Here is a 13,334-nt window from a genome sequence, read left to right as displayed (position 1 = left end):
ATATATGCTGATCAGAGCCCACTTTGGACTGCAGAGACACTAGAGGGGATTTTGCCTGCGTGGTCCAGCCCGGTGTTGACAGAAGCTCTCCATCCGCAGGCCGGTATCATCCTTCTGCAGAAGCCCCTGCTGTTGAGCTTGTCTAGGCTGGCGGTAGAGACCCAGCTGGGAGGGTCTTGCTGGGTTACTTAAGCAACAGAGGCAGAGACTCATCTTTGTCTCTGCCCTCAAACTCTAGAAAACCCTGTTGTGGTGAAAACAAGATTACTTTGCAGTTTCCCACTGCAGAACTACTGTTTGCTAATGCTTTTCACAGAAGCTCTTAATTAAAAGCTTATTAAGTTTTTCTTCCTGCTTCTGAAGATCTTAATTCAGTGGACTTGCTTCTTAATTCAGAAGCCTTGCTTCTAGGAACTCAGAGAATGCAATATCTTGCCAATTTTTTCACAAGTATCTCTGACTCTCTTATGCAAATGTTAGGTGGGAGCAAATGGCGGGGAGTGTATATGTATTTTTGGCAGGAACTTGACATTTAGTGTTCTTAAATTTAGAAGTTCTGGCACTTTCAAACTTTGAGGTGGATGGTGACCTCTTTTACTCACTGTTCCCTGCTGCAGTACTAAGTTGATAGCAAATCATTATTTCAGTGCTGCTTTCAAGTATCTGTATCCAGGCTGTATGTATTTTGCTAGATACATTTGCTTCTGATTTAATTTATTTTTAATGAACTAATTTTAACTTAATCTGTAGTGGGTGGTATCTTGCAGGGAGCCATGGAGAAACAAAGAACCCTGCCAAAGTATGGCAAAAGAACCGTATGATCTTCAGAGGGTGTTGGGCTCCCTTACTGAAGACAGTGATGATACCTCTGCAGAAACTTGCTTATTTTACACCTGTCTAATTTGCTGTCAGTTGAGACTGAAGGCTGTACCCCTTCTCAGGTAGCAGAATTTTCAGTCTTAAGGTCTCAGATATATTGAGGGTTGGATGTCATTAATTATCTCTTAGACCTGTACTAGTTCAGTCTGTTTGTACAGATGCTGTATTAAATGGAGGTTCTCCCTGTGAACTGACTGCTAGGAGAAATGACTGCTTTGTTTCCTATATGTTCTGGTTCCTTAGTCTCTGTATTATTTTACTAGAATTAGGAAGGAAAATGAGTAGGCCAAGGATCCCCTTTCAGTTCTTGTTTCCTTGTTAAGATTTAATTCAGGCTTCTGGGCTGTGCTCTGCTACAGCAAATTTTAATTGCCCAGTTGCTTGTGTGTAAGATGCACTGTTAGAATATAATACCTTTAGGACACCCTTTGTAGATATCTCTGTTGGAAAAAAACCCCATTTCTTGACTGGATATGAAGAGCAATTGCCTTGCTTAGACATGAAATTTGAAACCTCTACCTGTTGTGTTTGAAGAGAGATGGGAGATCAAGTAATACAGGCAGCACAGCTCAGAGCTCTGTCTTACATGTTCTTTGCTTCTGCTTGCCACTTCCCTTCCTGTTTCTTGTCTGATAAACTGAATTTCCTCTCCATTGTTGGATTATCTACCTAAATCTCAAACAGACATCCTTTCCAGAAACATTGTTGTTGAAAATGTTGTTGACCTTGAAAGAAGAAAGCTTTAGGGTGTATCTACTTCATGCACATCTATCAGGCAGATAGGCACAGCCTCAAAAGTATTTAAATCACACCTATTGCTGCTTTATCTAATACCATAAACTCTTTCCTACAGATGAAGTTGATTCTTCTGGCTCTCAGATAGAAGGAAGCATTTCCCTTTTCTACTTCACAGGCACCTCCTGCTACCGCTGCCTGCCTTCCTTTGCTTCCCGTGTTCTGTTCTCTGCAGCGCTTTGCTTGCTGTGGGCAGTGTCACCACAGGCTGGTGGCACCTGAGGCAAAGCCATGCCACAATCAAGACAAAGCAAGTTGACAATGAGGAGCAAATCAATTGAAGTACAGAAAATGTCATGAACATTGTCAATTCGGGGCATGATTGAGAGGAGGGCATGTGTCTTGGCTGCACAGGGGAGTGGTAGGGCCATATTCTTTGTGGTTTGTGTTGTACACAGTAAGGGAGGTATCCAGGAGATCAGGCAAACACTCCAGGCTTTCCTGGCAATTACTGCTCTTTTTTCCCTGTACCATAAAGTTAATGATGTTGCCTGAGCCAACACAGATGGACATTGTGCTTCTGTCAGCACATCAATCCAGCCACTTTGGTCTCTCACAGAGGAAAGACAGGTGCCAGTACTACAGAAATATGTTAGCATTTCCTGAAAACAGTACTTGAAGCTTTCAGTAAAGTATGTTCACTCAGCTAGAGGACGGTTTCTGGACTTCCACTGAGTGTGAAATTCTTGAATTTATGATTATTTAACCAAATATGCAATAAATAGTGAACTGGGAAATTGAAGTACCAAGGTATATCCTAACCTAGCTAAAACCATCTTGATGATATATGACAGAGTAATGTAGTTTTTCCCCAAATTTCCAGGCAAGTTGAGATCTTGACCTTAGGTGAGGGAGTCTTTGTCCAGCTTGTAGAATGTGACCAAGGATTTCTCTGCAACAGAGGTTTGTAAATGTGTGTCAGTATTCACTGAAAGTACTCATCATGTACAGCAGTGAGATACTGCTAAGACCTTGTATGAAACCAGCATGCTATTTTCAGAAAAACATTGACATTCTTGAGCTGTTACATTTAGACCTGGCCCACTTGTGCCCTTCAATGTTCTTGTATATCTCACAAACGCCTGCATCTTGTTTGTGCATCTGCTGCTGTGGTGTGCTGACAGAGAAGCCTGTTGTGTGTGAGTTGCTTCTCTCTAAATACAGCTGTTGTTCTTCCAGTTTGCTGCAGACAGAGCAGATTAGCTCCTTGTGAAGGAGGTAACCAAGTGAGGTGAAAGGGAATAGCATAGGAGAAAAGGAGTGGGGATACAGAGGAGGGATGTGAAGGGAAATGAGTGTAGAGGATAAGACAGTACAGGAAGACAGGAAGGAGGACAGATAGCGATAGGAAAAATTTATCCAGTATCTTTCTCATCAAGGTTTTGTAGCATTTTCCAGTGGAGCACTTTGGAGCTGTAACTTCTGAAAAAAATCTGGAAGTATCCCAAACCTGCAGCTCTAGTTGGGGTGTGCTTGGGGGGGGATGCAACAGCAGGGGCTGGGCTTTATGGCTGGGCTTCCCTGGCAAATGCATCCTGAATCTGAGCATATGGGAAGCAAGTGGGGCTGTGCCACTGCGAGTGAGAACCTGCAGGCAGAGGCCTGCTACAAGGTTTGTGTGCTGCTAGCTCCCATTGCTAGGTGAGATGTTTTAGAGCTCTTGGGGCCATCAGCTCTCACAAGCACAGGTATTTTAATCTTCCTTAACAAAATAATATATGTTACCATGCATCTAAACTTTTAGAAGAATAACTATTCTTCCCACAGTATGACTAATTACAGGAAGCATGTATGTACAGATGTTGCAAATCTTTGGAAACAGCACACTTCAATTCCTTGGGACAGTTTATAGTTAAGGTACCTTACTGCAATGTTGCAAACTGTGCAGAATCCTGCAACTATAGCCAGTTCCTGTGAATGCCTCATGCTCAGTTCCCACCTTTTATGCAAGGCCTGAGCAGCCCAGATTAACTCTGTGCTTGAAAAACTGTTTTACCTGGCTCTACCCTGTTGTATCACTGAGTTTTCTCTAACTTCCTTCCAGCAAAATGAAATGTGATTAGAAGGAATTTGATACCTGGATTTTCTCCTTGCCATGAGTAGAACAAGTCTCCAAGGTGGAAATTACAGCTGGGAGTGGAGACGCAGAGATTTGATGAGAATTTGTTTTTCCACTCTTTCTCTGTTGTTAAATCTATTGTTTTGAAATGCAGTGCTGGGTTTACTGCTAAGGTTAGGCATTGGATCTTTCTATAATTCCTGTTTGTGTTTGGTTCAAATCCTAACCCTTGGCAGTCTGAAGCTTGGATTCAAACTTAAGAAGAATTTTTAAATGATTGTCCGGTCTTTAAGAGTTATAATAAGACTTCAGAATGAAATGGCATTGTATCAGGTATTTTAAAAATACTTGGCCTGCTTGGAGTCTCTTCTGTTCTTTTTCCAGCTCTTTCTCTACATTTTATCTGTGATAACCAGTGTTAAGAGAATAATTTTTCATAGTTTGCTAAGCCTCTAATTTTTCACAGTGCCCTTTCAAAAACCAACCTGTGGAGTGGGGATGGTGTTTGTGTTGTGCTGAATAGAGTAGCTATTGATCTCTAAAAATGTCTAAAGATTTAAATTTTTTTAGTTTTCCCCCCTGCCCACCTACATTTTGTCTTGCCAGTAACAATTCTTTTGATCATGTAGCTACTTTTTACATTCATTAGGCTGGAAACTACTGCCTCCCACAGCAGGGCAGGTGGAATGAAGTGTGTCCCTACGCTTCAGCAACTTTAGTACAAAGTTCAGTGGCTCGATTTAAAATGTTGGCTTGACATTTCTGAAGAGTGTTCACTAGATCTGGTCCATTGACTTTGCTTGGGAGGCTGTAAACTTGAACAGAAGTGTGGTAATATGTTCAGTCACCAGAGCTACTTGCCGAGCTCTTAGTGCCATTTTTCTGTTACATTTTTTACCAGAAAGTGCTAAATGCTAGTGCACTGTTAATTCTGATAACAGTTCTGTAAATATTAAAAGTTATTGTACATTGCATAATTTCTTTTTTAAAAGGTTCTCACATGTTGTCTTGTAGAAGATGCTACACATAAAATGTAAACTCTGGCATAAGTCTTCCTGTCCAAGTCCAGAAGTCTGTAGAGCATTTTTCAGCATTTCTATTTTTGAGAATGGACATTATCTGCACAAGAGAATTATCTCATGGCTATCTTATCCCTTCCAGGTTTTATGAGTCACTTTTTAAAGTTCAAAATCGTACGGTATCACACAGACTGTTACAGCAACAATTAATATGATGCCAGTAGCTGATAATTTTGGTAGAAAAGCCTTATGTATATTTTTATATATATGTATGTTTAAAAGATGGTGTCACAGTTAGAAGCTGGGAGCTTTTAGCCTGTGACATTTAGCTCCCTGTAGACTCACAAACTTGCTTTGTTGTCCAGTCACATATTTCTGTGAGCATGGATGAACATGTTTTTGCAGTGATCATAACTTTGAGCTTCTGCAGGGATCATAACTTCAAGGTTTTGAAGGGATCATAACTTCTACTCCCCAAGTGTGGGTGGACCACCCATCATTATTTCTGAGACTGGGAGAAGTGTTTGGAACTGGTTCCCTGCCATAATGGAAAGCAAGGCTGCTCCTTATAAACATGACAGTTCAGAGGCATGAATAGAGCATTTTAAACTGCAAATGACCCACACTGCTGTCAAAAGAGCTGTCTTAAAAGAGCAATCTATGTAGTCACAGTTTAGCCTTGTGGATTCCAATTATGCTAAATCTTTAGTTAGATGATCTACTTTTCTCTTGTTGTGTTTAGTGCACAGGAGGGGTCTAATCTGGGGATGAACTGTTCTGATGGGGATGAACTCACTGTGACTATCAGTGAGTGTAACAGCTTTATTTGTTGCAGAAATTGGAAGTTGTGCAGCCTTCAAAGCAAGAGATTAAAGGAAGAGGAGGACAAAATTGTTTTTTTAATTGAGAGCTGCATCCTTACAGAGGCCTGTGACACAACCCTACCACTCCTCAGAGTTTCTGTGTGGTGCAAGGCAAGTCTGAAAATTTTCCTTTTGCCATTGGTTAGTACAATATTTCTCAGATTTTGTGTGCCTGATTTAAGACCTGGTTTCAGTTTCATAGAACATCTAAGCCCTCCCATCTAAGCCTTCCCATCTATTACTTATATTATGTAAAAGTCTGTATATTTCCAATGTTGAATCGTGAGTGTCTTGATTTGGACACCCAAGCTAGTTGGTTCTTTATTATTTCTGCAGAAGCTGGCTGGTTCTCCCTGGAAATCTGTGTGCAGTATCTCTCCTATTCTCAGAGATGGTTCCCAGCCTCCTTGCACTAGTATAGACTGCTCCCTTTGGTTATTCTCCTTATGCTACCTATCCCATCTCTTTGGTCTGCCCATTTTTGGCAATTTCCCAGCTCTTTACTGCAAAGATTCCTCTCAGCCAAGTTGTTTCTGACTTTATTTCTGGCTCCTAACATCAGTTCTGGTCTTCTGACAACTTGCCAGTATTGCTCTACAGTTACTTTTTCTGCTCCTTTGGTTTGGCCATTTTTACCTGTGTTTTCAAATTTGATATTTCTTCCTTATCTCTTAAGGCCTGTTGTAGAAATACAGGTCCTGTTGGCCAAGTTCAGTATTTAGCCAAATGTTGAATGATTATTATAAGGAACTGTCTTCTGAACCTCTTGGGGTGCCTGTAAGACACTGCATGTGCAACTTTTGATTTCCAACCTGTGGAAATCAAAAGTACTCATTCTTTTGGCATCTTTGGAGATTTTAGTTGTGAATTAACCTCTACTGGATCTGTGTTTACTGTGACTTTTTAAAGGATTACAATAGAAAGAAAATACTTACAGTTGGTTGTTTTTGCTTTCTTTTCATATTATGCAAAATGTTTTTTCTTTAGACCTTACTCTTGGTAGCAACTGAACTGTTTGAGCTGAAACTGATGATTGTTCTTTAAAAACCAGTCTGAGACAAACACTCAGCATGAAAAATTCCTGGGCACACACTTTGGGAAAATGTAAGCAAGTGAAAAGAAGAGTCTTTTAAGAAGTGGTGTTGAGCAGACATAGTTACAGGCTCAGATGCTACTGGTCCCACCTTCTGCTTGCTCCTCTTGTGCTGAAAAATTAGAAAGTGCTTTAAAAACTGTTTATTCACTTCATGGGAGCCTGTGTATCCCAGCTGTTGTTCAGTGGCATGGCAGTGTAATGTTTGACATGCAATTGCATATCAGAGGTTTTTAAAATAGACTAGTGATGGCATTTAAGTGACTTGGCCATTAGAAAAATGGGGAAATCTTGTGTTAAGGAGGAACTGCTTTCACTGTAAACAGAGAATTTCCTTCTCTTCCCCTTTAGGTAAGAATAGTGGAAATGTTGAAGTGCACCTTTGCTTTCATGTCTAGCAAAACCCTTTCTCTTCCCAAGCAATGCACCTTTTCTCAAACAACCTCGAGGAAACATTTGTTGAGCATTAACTCAAAATGTATGGTTGCTTCCATCTAAGTTGTCAGCATTACTTAGAGCGTTTCATTTCTAGTAATAGACACACTTCATCTTACAAAGTTTGTAAGACTTGAGAAAACTACATATGCTCTGATTGAATCTTTTCTACAATGTTTCTTTTGGCAAGAACAGATTACCCAAGAATACATGTTCCTGTTAGTTTGACCTAGTCTATATTTTAGTGGAATTACCCTTTCCAAGAAGTATCAGTAAGAACTGTATTTCTGCTAGAAAAACTAGTGGCTGTGGTAGCAGTGCTAGTGACACAGACATCCAGCATGAACTATGGATTTAGAGCTTCACTTGATCTAGAGAGAGATATAGAAAAAAGCCTTGTTAATTCTGTCTCAAGTTCTCACTTTTATTGCTGTGTCATGGTGTTTTGAAATGTTCTGTACTTAATATATGAATGGCAGGCTAGAGTTCTGTGTTCCCAAGAGGCTTTCAAGCTGGAAGCAAGCAATCTTTTATGACCAGAAGATTGTATACTCTATAAAAAGAAAACACAGCAAAATACAGTCAGCCAAGAGGAGTTTCAGGAACAGCAGAATTTCAGGTGACACACAGCATGCTATTTTACTATTTTTAATGGAGAGCTCCACTTGGCATGCCTTTTGTAATTCCACTGTTCCTGGAGCTGTAGGCTTTGTGGTTTTCTCAGCCATAACCCTAAGGGTAACCCTAACCCTAAGTGGAGCAGTAAATGCAGCCTTTTGCTGAGGCCAAGGTTCCCAGCACATGGGTGGTGCCAAGGAAAATTATGTGAAGGGAGCAGTGTTGTGGCAGTGCCATGCTCCCCTTGGTCTGATGCTTCCCATCTGAGACCTGCTGCTGAGATTTATAAATTAGAGCTTGTGAACAGCTGGTATAATTTAATCTGTGAGATCTGAGGATGGGAGGAACCAAGAAATGCTAAAAATCCATCTATTTTCTTACCCTTTTTTGTTTGTGTGTTTGTTTGTTTATTGTTTAGCATTCTGGTTAGAGAGCCCTTGATACATTCCTCTAGGGAGGGTAACATTATGTGGCTCTGGAAGGAGGAGAGCTTCAGTTTACCTAAAATGTTGCAAGAGCTTGGGAATAAAAAAAAGCAAGTAAAAGTGTTGCTTCTGTAAGTAGAAGGGAAAAGTGTTACTTCTATAAGTAGAAGGAAAATGGGATTTTTTTTTTTTTCAATGACCCCTTTTTTGTCATTGCTACAGTTATGATTCCACATTGGGATTAGACTAGAATTTGGATCAGTTGAAACAGGGAAGCTGTGAAGGTGGCAAGAGATATATGCCTGAACAGAAAGGGTACTTGCAGAGCACAAGTTGAGAGACATGATCTGCCTGTGAAAGTTTGGCAGGATTATATATGAGTTCTAGGCTCACTCACTTTAAAAGACCTTGATGTTACTTTATGGATAATATAGGGAAAATATAATTTATCTGTCATTTTGATGATATTGCTGGGAAGGAGGTAATGGGAGACACTCTAGAATTGTGATTTAAGAGCAGGAGAACATAAAGAGCTGCAAGAAGGAAGACTTTAAAAAGCAAAAAAATAATCACCAAATCAACCCTCTAAAAAGATTTAAAAAAGAAAAATAAAGGAAGGAGAATTATGAGAGAATTTTGGTACTAGGAATTAACAGAATTAGCAGTCAGAAAGTGAAAGTACACAAAAGTTTAGAAGTTGGGAGAATTGCATTTCTCAGAAAGAAAATGAAAGGAGAAGCAGCTCTCTGCACGATAAATTTTAAAAGTACTGAAATAATTCTTTATTTCAGTACTTCAAGGTACTGTGCAAATTAGAAGGTCCGGTACAGAGGCTGTGTAGAATTTTTAAATTATAAGAATTTGTTCAACTTTCAAAACTAGCACACTAAAGCATAAAAGGAAGAAAGAAAACTTAAAAGTGAAGCATGAGGTTCCCATGCTGACTACTATAGATACCTAAATCAAAGAAAACCATTAATTTTAGCTGATGCATATAAAAATAATATTTCAGTTTACATGGTTATCCAAAAATATTCTCAGCTACTTTGATTTTAGTGACAGTGATTACTAATATGAAAACTTCTTTAATGGCTACCCTGTGGGTAGAAGGAAGTATGCAAATGTAATTCATTTCCAGAGAGGAAGAAAGATGACTAAAAAATAAAGCTATGGTTGATAGTTGACTATGTCTTCAATGAGACATTGGCATCAAATTCTGGATCTCATCTTTGCTGCTTCCATTAGCTGCAAGATACATACTACTCTCTACTCTTTTGGTCTAAATGAACAGCTTTTTGCTTCTGACAGGGTGCTTTGTAAGGCTGTTTGTCAAGGTCAAACCCTTGTGGCTGGAAGTTTGTGTTGAAGCTGGGAGTTTGATGCATTACTATAATGTTGGCTTGTAATCCTTCCTGTCAGGTAGCTCTGAGTCCCATGGCACGTGGGATATAAAGGGTTTTTTGTTTCCTACTGAACCAAAGTTGAGTAACATCCCACAGGAAATAAACATTCTGTCCTCCTGGGGGCTGGGCAGCATGAGAGGTGGTTCTAATCAGCCTCTGTCTCTGAAGAGCTGCTTGCTGACCTTCCAAAGGCTAAACCTTCCCAAGGTGGCGAAGTCAGTCCCCTTCCCCATCCCATCACCTCCCTCCCTGTTTGCCTTTGAACAGCTCTTGTACCCTTTTACAAGGTGAATGGGTGTGTGTGTTGGTTAACAGTGTTTAAATGCACTGGGCAGGTGGGTAGCTCAGATAAAAGCTTTTTTTTTTTTTTTAAGTTTGCTTTGTTTAGTGGAGGTACTTTCTAATAGAGTCTTGCGTTTATCTGAGATTATTGTTTGCTGACAGGAGTGGAGGATGATAGAATAGTGCAGGATATATTTGTGCTCTCCTGTTGTGTTGTGTGTGGCTGGAAATAATCTGGGTGTAGAGCTGGTTTTCTCCTAAAAGACGTATTGAACACAGCTGAGAGCCGGCACTGTGAATAAGGTCATGGCTGGATAGGTTGAAAATGAAGATAAAGCCACATGTTTCCTTCCTACATTGCATGGTTTTGTTGGGTTGTTTTACATGTTTTTGGGAATTCATTTGAATATTCTTCAATAAGATTTAGTGAAGTTTTCTGGGAGAAAAAGGAACTGCACCTCTATGTGTATATAGAATGTGCTTATATTTACCCAAATACCAGAACAGTTGATAACTCTTGTCTTCTTCTGGCAGCCCAGCTAAAGCCATTTTCCATGTTACCTTTCAGGCACATTCTGCTCTTTTCTATCTGATTTTTACACAAAGAAACTCCACCATATGCTGTTTAGACCTGTTACTCTGTGTCTGTGTGGTTGAAATGCTAAAAAAAGTCCCTTCCCAGAGACCTCCTGTGGTATTCACACTTGAAAGTGATATTTTGGTAGTGATGAGTGTGTATGACATTGCATTTATCAGATACTGAATTCCTCTGCAACACTCAGCGTTGGGTTCTAGCAGGGGTGGAAATGAAGGCAGAGTTTAGGCTCAAGAGGGGTGTTCCTGGCAGTAATGATCAGTGGGGAAATCCTTGAAATGACAGACATAATGAGTAAATGTGGTAGGATGAGTAGTAGGGAAGCAGTCTCCTTTCTGAACAGGAGGGGCATTAAGCTGGAGTGGGAGCTCTGTGATGTCCCCATGAAGATGATTTTTACTGGAAAACATGATGATGGGTGATGAGATGGACATGCAACACATTGGAAGGCTTTGGAAATAAGATACTGTCATTTGTTCGCACTGTCAGGCTGACTGGCCTATTGTTCCTCTGGAAAGGATTTGCTAAGAACTGTGTGAAAATCTTACAGATGAAGGCATAGCCCCATGTAGCAGCAGCAGTCTACCTGTTGGAGATGGAATTCTCTGTTATAACTGCTGGAATCTGAAATCTCTTGCTGTTTGACCTCCAGGCTTTAACTGAATTTCCATATTCAGAGCACTGGATGTTGACTTTCAGATGGAAGTGGAGACAAGTTCTCTCACAAAGAGTCACAGAAAATCTGCTGCTGTCTGCACCTTCCATTTGCTGATAACACAGCTTTTAATATCATGCTCCTAATTAACTTGATACCCTGCTTCCATTTCTTGGTGCCAGAAGAATGCCTGAAGCAAAGTGGAGTTGCTGCTGTCATTGGAGAACTGATTTCAGGCAACGTTAAAAGGAGAGAGGAGGGTGGGGGAGAAACGCTGTTGCAATTTGATAACATATTTAAATGATTATTTTTATATAATAATTGTAATTGGAAGAAGGTATTTTTGTATCAAAATCAGTTGTCTTCTATATTTTTGTTGAAGTCTTAGTTTTTAATCTGTTGTTAATGTAAAAGGCAACACTTGAGATGGCATTACACAGTGTCTATTTTTAATGCTGGAATTTTATCCTCTCAGAAACAGGGTATTTGCTTAATCATACCCTGTTGGATCTTATCTTCTTTTCCCACCCATCCTTTTTACCCATAGTTCAAATGGCTGGCTGGATATCTGTTATTTGGATGCATCAGCATGAAATTTTGCAGATGACCACCTGTCTTAATACATGTGAAGCTGTGAACACAGTTTTCTAAACAGTGCCAGTGATGCTGAATTGTGTTTGCAGTACTGCCAAATCATTTTAATTATCTTGACTGAAAAAAGAGATGGCATAAATCCCACTTTACTAATGTGCTTCTGTGAGTCATTAGCAGTGGTTATCTAGATGTGATTGCAAAAGATAGTTTTTACCAACACAAATGGGCCAGGCAGGGCAACAAGGGAACTGCTGTGGTGTAGCTTAGAGTCATTTTTATGTTTTTGGACATGTAGGAGAAGAAATTTCTCCTGTGTTTTGTTCCCCATAGTACTTTGTAGCTGGAATCTGGACTGCCATGCTGTGATATCTACTAATCAGACATGACAGTAATGTCTGTTGTGTAAAATGATTGCTGCTGCATAAAGTAAACATACATCCTGTGCTTTGACTTTGGGAAAGTTTTGTATTTCTGTGTGTTTATATTTTGTTGTGCTGTAAAACTTTGGGTTTCATTTCAAATGGTGAATTTGCTCAGATCTTTCTTTTCCCTAGAGAATTCTAAATGTAATTAAATGTATTTCACTGTATGATGTGATTTTTTTCTTTTTTTCTTTCAACCATCATCCCTTTTTAAGTAAAGAAAATAAATCCCACAAAACTAATTTAATATTTTTGAATTCCCACATCTATTTATGGCTACTTGCATCGTGGGGGAAAAATGGTCCACGACTCACAGGAGGGTGACATAGAAGGCTAAATGTGGCTGTTGGCTGCTGAGGGTTCCAGTCCTTTTAGAATATCCCAAGAAGCAGTACAAGCAGGAACTTCACAAATAGCTCTTTGGGTTTTGGGGTGGTTTTGTTTATGTTTTGGTACAAGTCACCACCTGGTTTAGAATCTGCAGGCTTTGCTTTCCTTGGTTGTCATTGGTTTTCTCCAAGGAATTGCTGGTAGGAGGGGTGAGTGGCCAGAACCCAGAGATGTGAGGTGTAATGCAGTTGCTGGTTGTTACAGTGCAATCAATAATGATGTTGCTTTGGAAAAAAGTATGTGTTCTTTCCCAGGCATGGTGAATGTAGGCTTTGAGATGAAGAATTTTCTTAATGCTTGAGAAATTAAAGTCTGTGCTTACTTATTGCTTAAGGAAAACAAAGTCTAAAAACAGAAACAGCTCGTGATGGTAAATTATTTTGCTGGACAGAGTTGTTGCTACCCTTGAAACTGGCTTTTAATTTCAGAGAAATAGAATACCATTGGTAGCTGTCTCTTACATAGTGTGTTATTCGGGAGCTCTCCAAAAACAATGAAAAGGCCAATGAAAATTATTATGCAGGTTTTTTTCTTTTTGACATATTGGCCACTTTCCTCTTTCAATGTGACCTAATCACAGATTTGAAAGATAAAATTATTTGAACATACAGTTGTTGGTTTTTTTGGCCATGGGCACAGAGAGATAAGTGAGACATATGTAGATGGTTTTCTGCTTAAAGATGTTTGTCTACATATCTGTAGGTGAGAAATATCTGCAAATATGCAAACTTACATAGGCATATCAGTTCCATATACACAGGAGCTCTTAAATTTGTCTGTACAGGGTGTGTATTCAGGCAACTATGG

General features: G+C 39.7%; 1 protein-coding gene across 2 annotated transcripts in view; it reads left to right on the top strand.

Annotated features, from left to right (window-relative positions):
- INPP4A (inositol polyphosphate-4-phosphatase type I A) overlaps positions 1–13,334 on the top strand; it is a 110,660-nt gene that overhangs the window by 691 nt on the left and 96,635 nt on the right. The window lies entirely within an intron of this gene.

Source organism: Melozone crissalis, unplaced genomic scaffold (assembly GCF_028551555.1).
Source record: "Melozone crissalis strain CALT ecotype California unplaced genomic scaffold, PUWL_Pcris_2 ptg000013l_1, whole genome shotgun sequence".
Classification (NCBI taxonomy): Eukaryota; Metazoa; Chordata; class Aves; order Passeriformes; family Passerellidae; genus Melozone; species Melozone crissalis.
This window is presented reverse-complemented; position numbering and strand designations above follow the sequence as displayed.